This window comes from Cygnus olor, chromosome 7 (assembly GCF_009769625.2).
Source record: "Cygnus olor isolate bCygOlo1 chromosome 7, bCygOlo1.pri.v2, whole genome shotgun sequence".
Classification (NCBI taxonomy): Eukaryota; Metazoa; Chordata; class Aves; order Anseriformes; family Anatidae; genus Cygnus; species Cygnus olor.
This window is the reverse complement of record NC_049175.1, coordinates 19,465,997-19,480,604: the sequence shown is the minus strand read 5'-3', so window position 1 is coordinate 19,480,604 and position 14,608 is coordinate 19,465,997. Positions and strand designations below refer to the sequence as shown.

The 14,608-nt window shown below is 43.9% G+C and overlaps 1 long non-coding RNA gene across 1 annotated transcript; it reads right to left on the bottom strand.

Moving 5' to 3' along the window:
- Positions 1-8,035: 8,035 nt before the first annotated feature.
- On the bottom strand, positions 8,036-14,389 carry LOC121072942. The gene is made up of 3 exons (XR_005821443.1): positions 14,172-14,389; positions 10,080-10,277; positions 8,036-8,853 (listed from the first exon to the last, which is right to left on the bottom strand). It is a non-coding gene; the product is annotated as an uncharacterized LOC121072942 (long non-coding RNA).
- Positions 14,390-14,608: the final 219 nt, after the last annotated feature.

The following is a 14,608-nucleotide window of genomic DNA, read 5'->3' as shown; positions in this document are numbered from 1 at the left end:
CAGTGAAATCAGCAGGAACTGAGAGCCCTTTGCAGTTTGGAAGAGTTTCAGCCTGTCCCAGGATGGGCACCAGAGCAGATTTTCAGCTAAAGGTTGAGGAATGAGCACACTTGTCAGATGAGGGAAAACATACCTGTGAATAGCGTGAGTGATCTAAAAATCAGTCCTCTGAAAAAAAAAACATTACGGAAAAGCCAGTGACATTTAGAGATGTTCAGACAAATGCATTAGGCATTTTATAAACATAGCTCTAATCCCTCTGAGTTAAGAAAAGAGGTGGGAGGAATGTGGAGTTACTGGCCTAGCGTAAATATTTCCTATTTACACATCACAAAGCAAAAACCAGAGACCACAGGCTAATTAAAATAGCTGGACGGCAATGATGGGAAACATAAGCAGCTATTTTTAGGGAATCATATGAGAGCCCAACCAGCTAGAAGTCTAGTCAACTTGGAGGAGTCACACGGCTGCTCTCAGAGCCCTTTGCACTGTCTCACCCCTCGCAGGCAAGGTGGACAAGCCAGTGGGATTTTTTCAGCCCCTCTCCCCACCTCACCCAGATTTCACGAAGTACTTTGCATTTCACACAACAGCTTGGATGTTTTTTGGCATTTTCCACTGGACCACTGACTATACTCTGCCAGGCTCCTTTGCAACGGAGAGCTGGGTTTGGGGCTTGCAGGGCTGACCACCCCACACCCCCTGAGCTCCGATTCTGGGGAGTGCCCGTGTTTTATGAGGATCCGTGTTATGCCTCGGTGCAGCTGCGGTTCAGATGCAGGCTTACCTCTGGGTGGGGAGGAGTCGAGAGACGAAAGATAAAACAGAACTACTTGTTTCAGGCTCATGAGTTTGCCTGAATTACAGGGGTTTTCATTTTGTGGTTTGCAGAATACACTTGCTGGGGGCCAGAAAGAGGAAACAGTGAAACACAGCAGAAGAAAATACAAGAATTTTCTTCCTCGGCAGTCACTGAAGTTTCAAAGCATATCTGCATGGTCTACAAAACTCAGAGCACTGCAGAATGTGCTCAGAAAATATTAGGGTGCAAACAGTCTGTCTGTGTGGCTCTGTGCTTGAGCACCGGTGACAGAACAACCAGCTTGGCATAGGAGAGAGATTTCATCCACATGTGAACTGGACAGGGAAGGAATTTCAGTTTGTATTGCCTCCTTCCCAAACCAACTCTGTTCCAAGCCCAGAAGTACTGGAAACCACAAAAAGTTTTGAAAAGTATTTCAGTTTTGCATGTCTTGGTAACGTTTCATTGCATGAGAAGTATTCGGGCTGCCTAATGGCAGGATTTCAGTCCACTGAACACAAACACCAAAAAAACCATGCCAATGCCATCGATGCCCACGGCTCTTTTAAAAACCACTGGGCCTGAGAAAAGACAGGGTGTCTTGCCTTCCCTACATCCCCTCCCTCTATGCCTGGGACTGCTGCCACCCTCACTGCCAGGACAGGTTGCTGCAGAGCCAGCACAGGGGGCCCTGCTAGCATGCAACCCACAGCAGGCACAATTGCCCAGCCTGTTTCCAGCCCATTAGCAGCTTAGAGTTCACAAGCTAACTGGGAAAAGCTGCACAGCTTTTTGCCTTTTTCCCATTCCAGTAATCCAAGGAATTAGAATATGGTATCTCTGAAATGGTTTGATTTCAAGTTTTGCTAAAGGAGAGCAAGCAATCTAAAATTGGCTTTCAGTAATACAGGAAACATGAGAGAGGGAACTAGAACTTCATAGCCAGCCTTTTAGAAAAAGCCAATGTGGTCAGGGTTTCTCTGCATGTCCTGAATGGAAGATTAACAAACTGACAGATGGTGATGATGAGATTATCAGGGTTAGCGAGAGGAATTCACGCAAACACAGAATGGCCAAGAACAGCTAAAAACCTGCTCTGAAAGACAGCAAACATGCTTTCTCTGCAGAACAGTGCTAAATAATACTGCAAAGAAAGGAGCCAAACAAGGAACAGAAAGCAACGGCTGCAGAAAAGCGAGAAAACAGAAATGCAGCCATCAGAAGCAGAACTCGGTTGTACAGACTCACTTTAGACACCAGCTCCTCTGCCTGCTGCTCACCTGGGTCATCTGCCACGGCCCTGGACCTGGCTGCAAGGTCCTTGGCACTCTCTGTCTGGGAATTCAGGTGGACTGGAAAACTGGGGACGGGTCATCATCCCGTCCCTGTAGCTGAACTTGGAGAACAGGGCCGGTGGGGTATGTGGAGCAGATAGGCAGACAGCATCAGAGAACCCCCTAATCACCAGTCCCAAATATTATGTCACAACCCCTTAATGAGGATTACCCAGATTGGTCCCAGGTACTCAGAGACTGCTGTTAGCATTAAAGTGGTTCCTGGGACTGAAACTCACTGTACCAAATGAACTAAAATGGCTGGTGTTAATAGACTGACGAATGCAAATAAAAGAACACTTCTTTAATCTCCTTCCATTAAGGAAAGGGCACGTGGTTTGAATTATGATCATATAAACCACTGACTTCAGGCACTTTTTAAAGGGTTGTAGTCTGCAAAACTCATTAGAAAATGTATGCTATCAAATATTTGAATAAAATATAATGGGAGTAAAGAGTTAAATACTGCCTTAAAAAAAAAAAAAGTCACAAATGGTTTCCTTTAAATTTTACAAAGGTAATTTCAGCAAATAGACTAATAAAATGATTACTGGTGAAAGTTCTAATCCTGCAAACATGTATGTGATTAATTATCTTCCTGCAGAGACCAGAGGCCCTGTTCTTAGGAACAAAACTAAACATGTTTGCAGAACCAGGACTGTAAGCAAATCCATAACTTCACTCATACAGATATCCTCATTGATTTCAGCAGAAATGTTTACACACGAAGTAAAGCACAGACTGAAGCATTTAAGCACTGCAAGCTCAAAGTGCATTTTTATTGCAAGAAAGTATTGCTGTTTCGAAACACAGCAGTAATTTTCAGATCCAGGGTGTATCTGCAAGCCATTAACAGAATGGCTGTGTATGCAGGTAGGCCAAAGTGAAGAGGTAAAGTTTGATGTCTCCATTGATGACATTTTCAAGTGTCCATGTCATTTGGGATCACAAACCCATTGATTTCAATATTCTAACCCTGCTGAAGGAGAACAGCTCCCCAGACATTTCAGCTTATTTGACATGCTGAACCTGAATATTTTGGAAATTGATATTGAGTGCAGAAGCTGCCTGGCGTATACGGCTGAGCCAGCTCCAATGAAGAGAAACCCTTCTAGAGACTTGGGTGGGAGATGGAACATGCTCTATTTTCCTATTGCTTTAAAGATGAAGCTTGTGCTGTTCTCACAGAAGGGATGCTAATGAAACCTTGGGCTAGTCTTTTTCCAGCCAAGTTGATCTTGACAAGTATGGAACATCTCAGAAGAAAAAAATATATCATCACTGCATATCTAAAAGTGTGCAAACATATAGGAAAACAATTGAAGAAACAAATACAAAAGTTCCATGTTAGTAATTTAAAACCAGAAGACAGGAAGAAAGCAATAAAATGGTTGTGTAGAGAGAAATGAGTAAAAAATAAATATTATTTAAAGAACTATATTTTTATATTCTTTAATTTTAGATATTTTGGCTAATTCTAGTGTCCTGATTCATATTTGTCTTTGTACATTTCACCACTCTGCCATTTATGTTGCCATCGATACCAAACATGATAGTCACTAAATTCTCATAGATGCCTATATAAAAACATCTGCAGACTCACAAGATGCTTCAGCTGTTTCCACAAGATACTTCATCTGTAACCATGCAGTCCTTATGTTCTCTGTGTGAGTCACATTAGTTTGTAAGGTCTCTTCTCCATTCATGAGATTTTAACAACAGACATCAAGTATCTTAGGGGTCTCCAGAGTAAGCAAGTGCCTGATTTTGCACTTAGAGTAGATGATCTTTAAATCCAGGCTCCAAGTACACCTGGTCCTGTAGCTTAAGACAAAACAAAACAAAACAAAAATACCACACCCAATAACTGTCAATTTCAATTAAATCACTCTGCAAAACACATAGAGATTTATATCAAATACTTGTATCAGAATGATTTTCTCATCCTTAGTTGAACAGCTATGACATGTTTGTGTAGACCTGTTTTGAGATTCAGAACAACTAAACTATATGCTCAAGGTTACACTGGGAACCTATAGAAAAGCCAGCTCTCTCCTCTTCCAGCATTATGGACTATTCATCAGATTATGCTGAGTCTTAGATGGGAAAACCTCCGGGGGAGGATTTTTATTAGCACATTCTGCCTTCTGCAAATTACTATGGTATGATCATAATGTCTTTGTGCTTTTGTCTACCTACTGGTAGTATTTAGAAAGCGCCTATTGCTCTTGAGTCTAGAGCTGCATAAACAACAACAATAATAATTAATAACTTTTGCAATTATCTTCTGCCAAATGAAATCTCATGTTCAGCTTCAACTGGATACATTCATCTGTCTTAAGTTGTTGTCTAGGGTTGCTGTGCAGTATCAAACTGGTGGTACGTTCCTTCCCAAAGGTGGCTCTTTGGGAAACTTTGAAGCCCTATAAATAGAATATATTAGTATTATTATTACTGGGAGGGGGGCAGGACTGCAGCATTTCACCCTCAGGGGACAGAGACATTCAAGAACACTTTTTTCAGCATTTGAATGTGCGGATGGTTCATAATTGGTTATATGAAGGAGAGAAAAGCTCTAGCACAAAACATCCTGTAAAAGTAAGATGAAATTCAGCAGATGGAATTCATCATGCTCAGCCCTGGCCTTTTACACTTTTAAACTGCCCATTTAGGCTTCCTTTCTCAACAGTGGAGGCTGGCAAACACCTCCAGGAGGTCTGAAACGTCTTTCTTCCTGCAGGAGGAATCACGGTCTCTAGGGGCTAGGTCCTCCTAAAACCTGGAGCTGAGACACCTAAAGAGAGGTGGCAGGGCTCTGGCGCCCCAGCGAGGGGACTGAGCCCCAGCACTCTCCAGAGCGAGGAAATACAAATGAAAGATGCAGAAGAGGAGAAGAGATATAAAGGGAGAAAGGATACTGGGAAAGTCTTACAAAAACAAGGAAAGGGAAAACTAAGAGCAACAAAACAGCAACAGGCATTGGTTTTCTGGCTTCTAAACTTTGCAGGTCTGATCTTGTTTCTGTTGGCTCCTGGCAAATTCTCTCTGACAGGAAATATGAACAGGCTTGGAAGAAGGATGCTAAATGAATTAATTAGGCATTCTCCTCTAGGTTCCTTCGTTTCAGCCTCCTCAGCAAGCCACAGTGAGCCTTCACCTGCCCGGGCGCCTCGCAAGCTCTGGGAGTGCAGGACAAGCATGGTACCTCTGGCTGCCTTTTCTGTGAGCTTTTGCTTTCACACACAAGTGTCAATCCTGACCACTGCAGTGCAATTAGTTTGGAGCTAAGCTAAAAAAAGGAATAGAGAAGGTGAACAAGACAGATCGCTGCCTCTGGTTAGCAATAACTTCACACAACCAAAGGGCGTGATATCTCACTTCAGAATCAGGCAGGAAGCAGTGTTTTACCCAGAAAGATGAACAGAAGAGATACGTACCCCGCTGTCCTTTCAGAGAAAACGTGCCGGTGCAGACAGCCTCCTGCCCCCACGCCAGCCAGCGCTGCGTGACCCCTCCGACACAACGAGGTGCTTGACGGGCCCTCCAGGCAGGGCCCGTGCCGCTGACAGGGCTGACAAGCAAAGCCTGCTCTCGCCTAAAAAGACAGGTGCTGTTTTGCAGTTAAATGAGCCTTTAGGCCTGCTTCCTGTCACTGGTCGGTTGACAGCCCTGGAGAGGGTACATGTCCTTGGCTCTCGGTCTGCTGAGCACAGGGGCTGGAGGACGGAGGCAAGGGTGGCAGAAGCTTCACGAGCTCTCTGTTTGGATGCTGTGAGGGGGCTGAGTGGTTATGGTTCAGCTCTTCATTCCTCCTAATGAAGAATTGGCTTTAATTGCACCTCATTCTTCTCCAGGAGAAATCCAACAAAAGGCTGGGGCTGTACAACCTGCCCCTGCCCAGCCACAGGCAGCACCAGCCAAACTCTCCTGCTTGTGCCAAGCACCAGGGAGCAAAGAGGTCAGGTAGAGGCTCCCACAGCAGCCAGGAGCCAACGGTCTGACCAGCAAGACCTGGAAAGGGGGAGAAATCAATAGCCATGAGACGTGGCCATTAGCAGTTCGGCTTCTGGGAAATATTACTAGATAGGAGATCTTTGATTAATAGTATTAAAGACAGGAATCCTGCCCACCTAGAGCTAGACATCTGCTGCTTGGTGGAAATGCCACAAGGGAAACCATGTATGCAGCCACTACCAAAGAGCCAGATATATTTTGCAGTCACCAAAGGGGATGGGTGCAGGTGCAGTGGTTCAGCTCAACCTTCCTCATAAGAGTCTGTTATCTATCAGGATGTGTCTCTGCAGGTTAGCCAAAGATAAAGTAGTATCTTTCCACTGGTGTTCACTGCATGGCCTGTAGTTCCTAGATCATGAGAAATAGTAAAAATTCACCCTGTCATTTGTCTTTCTTCTAGGCTGCCAAGTCCAACTTATTTAATTTTTTCACATGAAAAAAGATATTCTGTACTTCTCCACTTCTGCTCTCTGTACCTTGTCTAATCTCCTCTTACATCCTTATTGAGATGACAGGAATTATCACAGACATGGATTCAGCATGGATTTATGTGGCGACAAAATATGATTCTTGTTCATTTTCCCAGTCTTCTGTTTGCCTTTCTGACTGCTGAGCACGAAGCAGACGTTTTGGAGGCATGAGTCTAGCCTACCAACACAGAGAGACAGACATCAAAGCTAACACAGCAATACACCAGCAGTGCACTTCAGCAAAGCATCTTTGAAACTCCTGCTGCTCTTAGCTCTCTGCCAAGACAGTGTCTCCAGGCTACCCGAGGAGCCTGTGCTGCATCCACAGCAAAGTCAAGGCCTCAGTAACTCCTGATACCATGTGTGGAATGTATATTCCCACCCACTTCAGCTTGTCCATGATCTCCTTAACTATACACATTCCCAGTGCCTGATATTAATCCTGGCAAATAGCACTAATAAATAAAAAACAGTTTCTTTTTCCAATGAATTAGCCATGTGCTGCCAAAGGCACACAGATAGAGAAGATTGAACTTGTGCCCATTAATTTGCATTCAGTGGGAACAGTACCATGGGTGAAGAATGTGTCCTATAAGTGCTTAAGCACAGATGAGGAAAGTTATTTTTAGGTATCTGCAACCTAGGGTAGCATTGGTGAGTTCAGGGCTTGATGCTACAAACACTACGAAGAGCACCAACCAGTCAGTCTTTGATGACTTGGCTCATAGGTACAAGATGAATTTGATGTGGCATTTCTAGATGCACATCTTAGTACTGGAAGTGTGTGCAGAGTGAGGGTATTTGCACTGAACTGAATTCAATCTCACTGAATGCCTTCATGTTGGATTTTGGGTTATCCAGCTAAGACAGGTATCATCCAAGTCATTTAAGGGCTGAGATGACACCTTACCGAATGAATTCTGTCCGTGTGTGGTGTGCTATGGAGTGTGTATCAGGGACCTCCACCTGGTGCCTGGCACACTTGCTGTGGCACAGGACAACATCCAAGCATGCCAGTGGCAGTGCTGTTCACAGGACACCAGCTCTGCTGAGTGGTTGTGTCCCAGGGGCTGCAGCAGCTCAGGTGGGGATGCTCACAGGTGTCTGCACCACGCATGCCACTGTAGAGACACGCTACTGACCTCTGGACTTCCATGGGCTCATAGGACCTAAGCCTACACATCACAGCAAGACACCTGGGAAAACGTTTCCCTAGAAGTCCTTGCACATCTGTTATGTTGCTAATCATTTTATTCAAAGTGTGATCTGTTTGCTCGGCACTTGGAAATGCCTTCCATTTGTGGAGTTAATTCACAGTCTTAACAACACCAGAAGGCAGGTTTTTGTGGTCAAATATATTGCCACATTAATAACTTCAGAATATTACATGAAGCACAAAAAAAGAAAAGAAAAGAATAAATTAACAGAAGAAGCCTTCATGGCACACTAGAGAATTAAAGTGCCATTTTATTACACACACCTTAGAGTTAAAGTTTTAATTTCCTTTTAAAAGATAGCAATATATCATTTTCATCCTCCATGTTCAAAAAATACTTAGGATGATTTGTTCTTTGTTGTAATCTGCAGGATAAACAAAACTGTAGTCAAGTGATATTGACCAAATCCCTGCAATTTCATGGTGATAACTGAATTGTTGCTATTGTTGTAATTCATTATTGCTCTAATAGGGAACTTTCCTCCAAGGATACTGATGTACTTTAAATACAAATAAATGAGTCTTCCCCAATCCCTTGTGGGTTGTTATGTAGTCCTTTTTTACAAAGCAGTTACAAGGGTGGACACCAAGACAGAGAAGGGTTACTGGCCTTATTTTTCATAGGAATTGGCTTTGAAACAGTTCCTAGTTAGTGGTTTGGCTCAGGTCAAGGCTCTAACTCTAAGTCAGAGGCAGTTCCAGGAATAATTCCCAGCCCCCTGCTCAGGGCATGCTTCTCTGTCCAGATGTATGGCTGCATACATTCATACAGTACAAGTACAGTAAGCACTGCCATGGGTTTCACTTGCTCTGCTGAGCCGGCGCTGGGGAGACTTTAAAAGTGGAAAGGCATTCAGAGGCATCTTTTTCTTTTACAAGCTGCAGACATTTGCCTCTTAGCAAAGAAGGTCACCAACCAGGCACAGAGATCTTGGTGGATATCACTGCAGCGCAGTTTCCAAATGGCTCCTCAATCCAGCAGCTCTCCCCACTGCCTTATATTGCAGACCAGCAGAGCTATATTTGGAGACAAATACAGGGGTTATGTTCCCAAGAGCCTCTCATGCAGTAAGTTCAGAGTGTGTTGTCATGATGGACATGCACACATGTGCCCTAGCAGAGTGGAGGTCAGCCATCATTCATGAATGTGTGGAGACCACTTACAGTCCAGTTGCAGTGGATGCTAGTAACATGCGTTCCTCACCCACCCTGCTTTCTCCCCAGTAAGCTGCTACATTTTTAATGCCTCCATTAGCTCTTGAAATAATTGACAGCTCCCAGCCTTTCCCTGCACTGAGTTTCAATGTGGAAACGCTGCACCACCCAGCTTTCAATCACAAATCAAATGGCTAAAGGTTTTGAGACAAGATTTCAACACCAGAAGAAGTCTACTGTGTCAATCCCACACGTTTAATATAGTTATTATTTACAAACAACTGTAAATGCACCTAACACTTGCAGTACCATTCATCACTGGAAATTGCACTTGCTGAAATCACAGGTAAATGCTTGGGTTTTTATTTTTCAGCGCGTTGAAATCTAAGATAAGGTTGCTGGTCCTAATGCTTCTATTGAGAGTCATAAGATTCAGTGTTTAATGCAGACACGTTATTTTATCCCCCAAACACACAATTTTTTGCATTTCCTTCAGCACAAGAAATGATTCTGTCATTTAAAGAGAGGACAGTGAAGTTGAATGGTTTCTGCACAAGGCAGTCAGACCTCACTCCCCCAAAAACATGTAATCCGTTGACGCTCACAGCTGCAGAAGAAAAACCTGAAGCTGGCTACGTTACAAAAGTTCAAAGTGCCAAGCGAATAGAAATAATAGGAAGCATCTGCTTTTCCTAAAATCTTATGTTTTAAAGAGACACTGCCAGCCCCAAATGCCCTCAGCCAGCAAAGAAAGATGTGCTCTGTTAAGAGATAAAATGATGTTTCTCTACGTGCCATGTGATTTAGTCTGGGAGCAGAAAGTCACCCAAGGCTCTTAATTGAAACATCACTGACAATTAGGCTTTTGTTATGAAAAGTTGGCTCAGTTTTAGTGTAAGTGCCCAGCTATGAAGAGATACAAGCTTGTTTCCTCTCAGGTGGTTCAGCTCTGAACAGCCACCAGGAATAGGAAGAGGTAAAATCATACTTCTGTCACTGAAGGAAGCTGCGCACACAGTTTGAACACCAATTTAAATCAATTTAGAAAACAATTTTGTTAATTCAGATCCATCCCTTGGTATAGTTACTTTGATTTTAGCTTGACAGCACAATTTTGGCTAGGGGACTGACAAAGCAAGAGCAAAGCAGGTCACTCTGAAGCTGCAATTACACATGCTGTGACGATTGCTGCCAAGCCAGTCAGGAGGTTAGTGCCCAGCAGTTTTCTGGCTTAATCTTCCTGCCCCATCTTCCCACTCTGGATCTTTGGATTTCCCAGCCTGACTCTGTAGAAACAGCACAGAATGAAAGTCCTCCTAGTAAGAGCTTAAACTGAACTGCGTCTTTCTGATGGAACTGGGTTAGGAAGAAACCACGTGTTGGCAGACCTAGGAGAACCCTGAGTAAATAAGTAGTAATATGTGGTAATTTATATGTTGTAGGACCTCAGACCTCAGTCTGAGCTTTAAGTTATACTGCCTAAAACTTTGCATGTTGTTTGACTTAGTTCAGTCGTCCACCACGAACCGTTGTATAGCACGCTAAGCCTGCAGTCAGATGTCCTCCTCTGGCAGACTGCATTGCAAGTTTATGCATCAGCTGGACATTGCTAACTAGCCATGGCATGGCTGATTGCTGTAGTTCACAACAAATATGGTGTAAAATGTGTTAGCTTAAATTCCTGTGAAATGAGTGATGTTAAATTCACTTAGGATAAGCCACACTGACCTGAATGGACATATTCTTATCATTCAAAACCTTCCTGGCATGCTTAACCACGAATGCCAGTGGAAGCTAGACTGTTCTGGGTTCAGTTTTAGCTGAGGGGCACATTCACTGCACATGTTGGCTTTGGTGAACCATTTATCTTGAGATCTAGGGAAGCACCAGTAGGTTTCCAGAGGTGGAGACAGACGTTTACTTATAGGGAAAGGAAACTGAGTAAAACAGATATTTATCTGGTAAGCTGTAGCCAGCTGAAAGTGTTAAGAGAGCATAGTAAGATTTTTAATATTAAACAATGGTTGCATTTGCAGTAACAAATGTCTAAACTGCTCATTTCCATGGTGTGGTACCGGTCTTGTCAGCGCTGGCAAGACATTATAGGGAGCTCTGGCTACATGAGACCTCGGGGTAGTTATCCTGCTGTTGCTGCTATTTTCCACTCTTGATGGTGCCCTTCCCTGGCTCAGGAGAATCACTGGGACGTGGCCTGGCAAGGAGCTGTGCTTCCAGACCGGGGAAAGAGGCCTCCATCACAGCACAAATACCTGTGGTGAAAGCTGCATAACCCTGCTCCCGCTTGCAGGGAGATCTAAGCTCAGTCACACTGTCAGGATACGACCCTGGTACTGCTTTCAGTTCATGTGAGTCTTATCTCCACTTTTAGCTGCAAAGCAAGGAGACAGCATCCTTCCTTCCTTTGTCTCCTTCTCTTCCTCTTCTACTCTCCCAGAATTTCTGAAGGGGTACCACGTACTCTTGCTTTTCCCCACGTAGGAGCAAGCAAGCTAGTGACCTACAACTGCCCAGCAGGAGTGTTTTGAACAAATACATTTCAGCCCATTGACAGCGTGCTTTGGTAGGTTACTGCTCACTGCTATAATCCAGCACAACAAATGAATGACAAACTCATGGCCATGAAGGAAACTAGCACAAAAGCACTACCAAAGTCATCTCACTGATACAAACCTTCAAGGAAAATCTGCTGCAAAGAAGAGTTCTGGCAAAAAAAAACCTCCACAGATTGAGGTCTTTCCCTTGTGAAATCTCAAAAGCTAAAAAAATGGGTCATGAATCCCATCAGACAGGATACCTACCCACTAAAGTCTCTATTCATCCAGCTAGGTAAATAGTAAAAAACAAATAAACAAAACAAACAAACAAACAAAAAAACTAAACATGGATAGATGGAGGAAGAGATTTTCATTTTCACCATTCTACATACCTGGAGAGAGCTGTGGGACAACTGAGTGAAATCACAACCCTTGATACCCAATCTATCCCCCAGGTGATTCTCCCAACACCAACAGCAGCTGGGAGAGAGCTTGCTGATGCAGCCCCATTCCTGCACTTATTGAACTGCTTTGGTCTGTGGTAACATAAATGTTTGATTTAGGCATAGCAATGTATATTTATCTCACATCTGGCTGGCTGGCAACATAAGGGAAAAAGCTTTGTGAGAACATGCCCCTTTGAGAAAAGGTGAGTTAGGTATGATGCACGAGGAAAGGCTGCCTACATCAGGCTCCCAGAGCCAGACCTCCTCAGAAGGCACTTCCAGCTCTCCAGTGCCTGGGCCATGGGGCTGGCGCTCTGCAATCAAGTCACTCATTGCTCTCTTGAACTTAGACCTTGCAGGCAGTGCCAAAACACACTATCAGACCTCACCCTTTAATCTTAATGCTCACACTCCAAAGTCCTATTTCCAAAAACAATGTGAACACTTACGAGTGTAAGTCTCAATGAAAATGGATCTCTGAAAGTGGTGCTAAATTTCTTTGGCACTTTCAGAGCTGTATCGTGACCTCTGCTTGTACAGTATGCCCAGGAAAACCCTTTTATCCAATCACTGACAGGCTATCGGCAGAGCACAACTCCTCAAGTTCCTAGACATCCTCCAGCTCTAAACAACACAAAGCCAAAACGGACCAGATCTCATGTTAGCAATAGACTGGCTCTGAGCAGAAAGTTGGTCAAGAGACTCCAGAGGTTCCTTGCTAAAAATGTTCCCAGGATTTCTACAGCTCAGGAAGGAGAAGGTGCTGGCAATGACTCTGTGTCCATCCTTCAGAGCAGGAGAGCCAGCTCCTCTCTAGCATCCTTCAGCACGAAAATCCCCAAATTATACACAACTGGATTTATTTCAGTCTTTGCAAATCATACTGAGTCCAGAAGCTGAAACACACCAGAAGGTGATGAAAAGACTCTCCTCTAAGTCTTCCCTATCATGCATTTCTGAGAGAAATGTGAGATGAACCTACTACATTGTGGTAGAAGAAGACTGAGATAGGCAGTCTTTGGATCTATGCTTGGAATGGCAGGATGAACTGTTCTCATAGGGAAAAAAAAGAGAGAGAGAGAAAGATGCTGTTGAAGACTAACAGATTATACATTTCTGCCGTAATACCATGCAGTTCAAGAGAGATTGTATGTGTGCTCAGTGGAGCGAGCACATCTTTGTAAATGCTGATACACTGTAAATAAATAAATGAAGTATTAATCATCACTGCCATCAAACTCTGGGAGAAATCTATCTTTGTATTATTTAGATGAGACTTTGTGATTCGTTCAACCCTGCCATTTTTAGAAATTATTAGAGTTTTATAGCAGGTCTGAAACTCTTTGCCAATGAGATTGTGATTTTAATGCATATTAATGGGACAAATGGGGGAGGGGAAAGGAAGTTGGTGCGATTCCCTTATAGAGCAGAATGCTAAATAAGAAGATTCCAGCTGTGCAACAGGAAAGTTAAAATGGTTTGTTTGGATCATTAATATTGCAATGAAAACTAATTAAACCTAGAACTACAAGGAGGAGCTCATTAGAGATTTGAATAGAGGCAGCACTCAGCAGCCTCCCATTTTAGCAGTTTCTTTTATCACACCAAGTGGGATAGCAAGAGTTCACTGAGCAGACAGGGGATAGTCTGAGGCACCGAGGGGATATGGATGCCCAGTCCAGGGGCTGCAACTACAAGAGGAGTCTGACTGCTACAGACCTTCCTTGGAAAACCCTGTGTGACTTTTGTAGCTCTGTAAGCTGAAGCAAGCCCTTCTACTGGGTCTCTGCACTGCTCAGTCTAAAGCCAGTGCACTCTCTGCTTTCTCCTTCAACTCTGTCCTTGGGATGTTACCGCTTTGTCCCCCTGTCTTCCCTGACACGTGAAACTCATGGCTTTTCCTAAAATTTCCTTAGCCAAAGAGCCCCAAAATCTGCTTTACGAAGTTTATCTACTTATATATTATATATATTATTGCTCCCTCTATGCCCCTGTTGCCATGACTTTATAGTTTCAGCGTGACCCAAGCAAGTCTGCAAGGTATCAGCTCCAGCCTAGCCTGTATTCCCAGGCAGGTGCTAGCAAGGCATGAACTTCCTTAGGTAGCCAAGGAGTACAAAAATAAGAAGGAAAGAAAAAACACTGGAAACACAAAGCTCATTTTCAAGCATGGTATCACCTTGCAGAGTCAAACCTGTTGCACACCCCAGTCAGTGCCAGCAGCCACAGGGAGCAGCGTCTTCTGAGCAGGCCCCGAGGAGGTGACAGACACCTGCTGTCTGTTTAGCAGTTTGTAATGAAACAAGCTGAAATGCATTTCAGAAAGGCTGCCAGGCAGAACTCAGAGCTGTGAGGTATAAGCAGAAAATAGCCCCGGAGGCTGGAGGAGTTGCACCTCTGTGAAGGCTTCTACCCTTGGCCACCCAGAGGTGGATGGTAGCATCACCAAAGTGATGAGTATCCTAAAATGATTTTAGCATTTTCTGTCGCCAACAACTGCATTTGCAGAGGTGATTCTGTCCTTAGCCAGCCCTGCAAACCTTTGCTTTCCTGAGCCCATGGAGATATTTGCTGTCTATAGACAGGCTCAGGTTATATCAAGCCCACAGAGAGAAT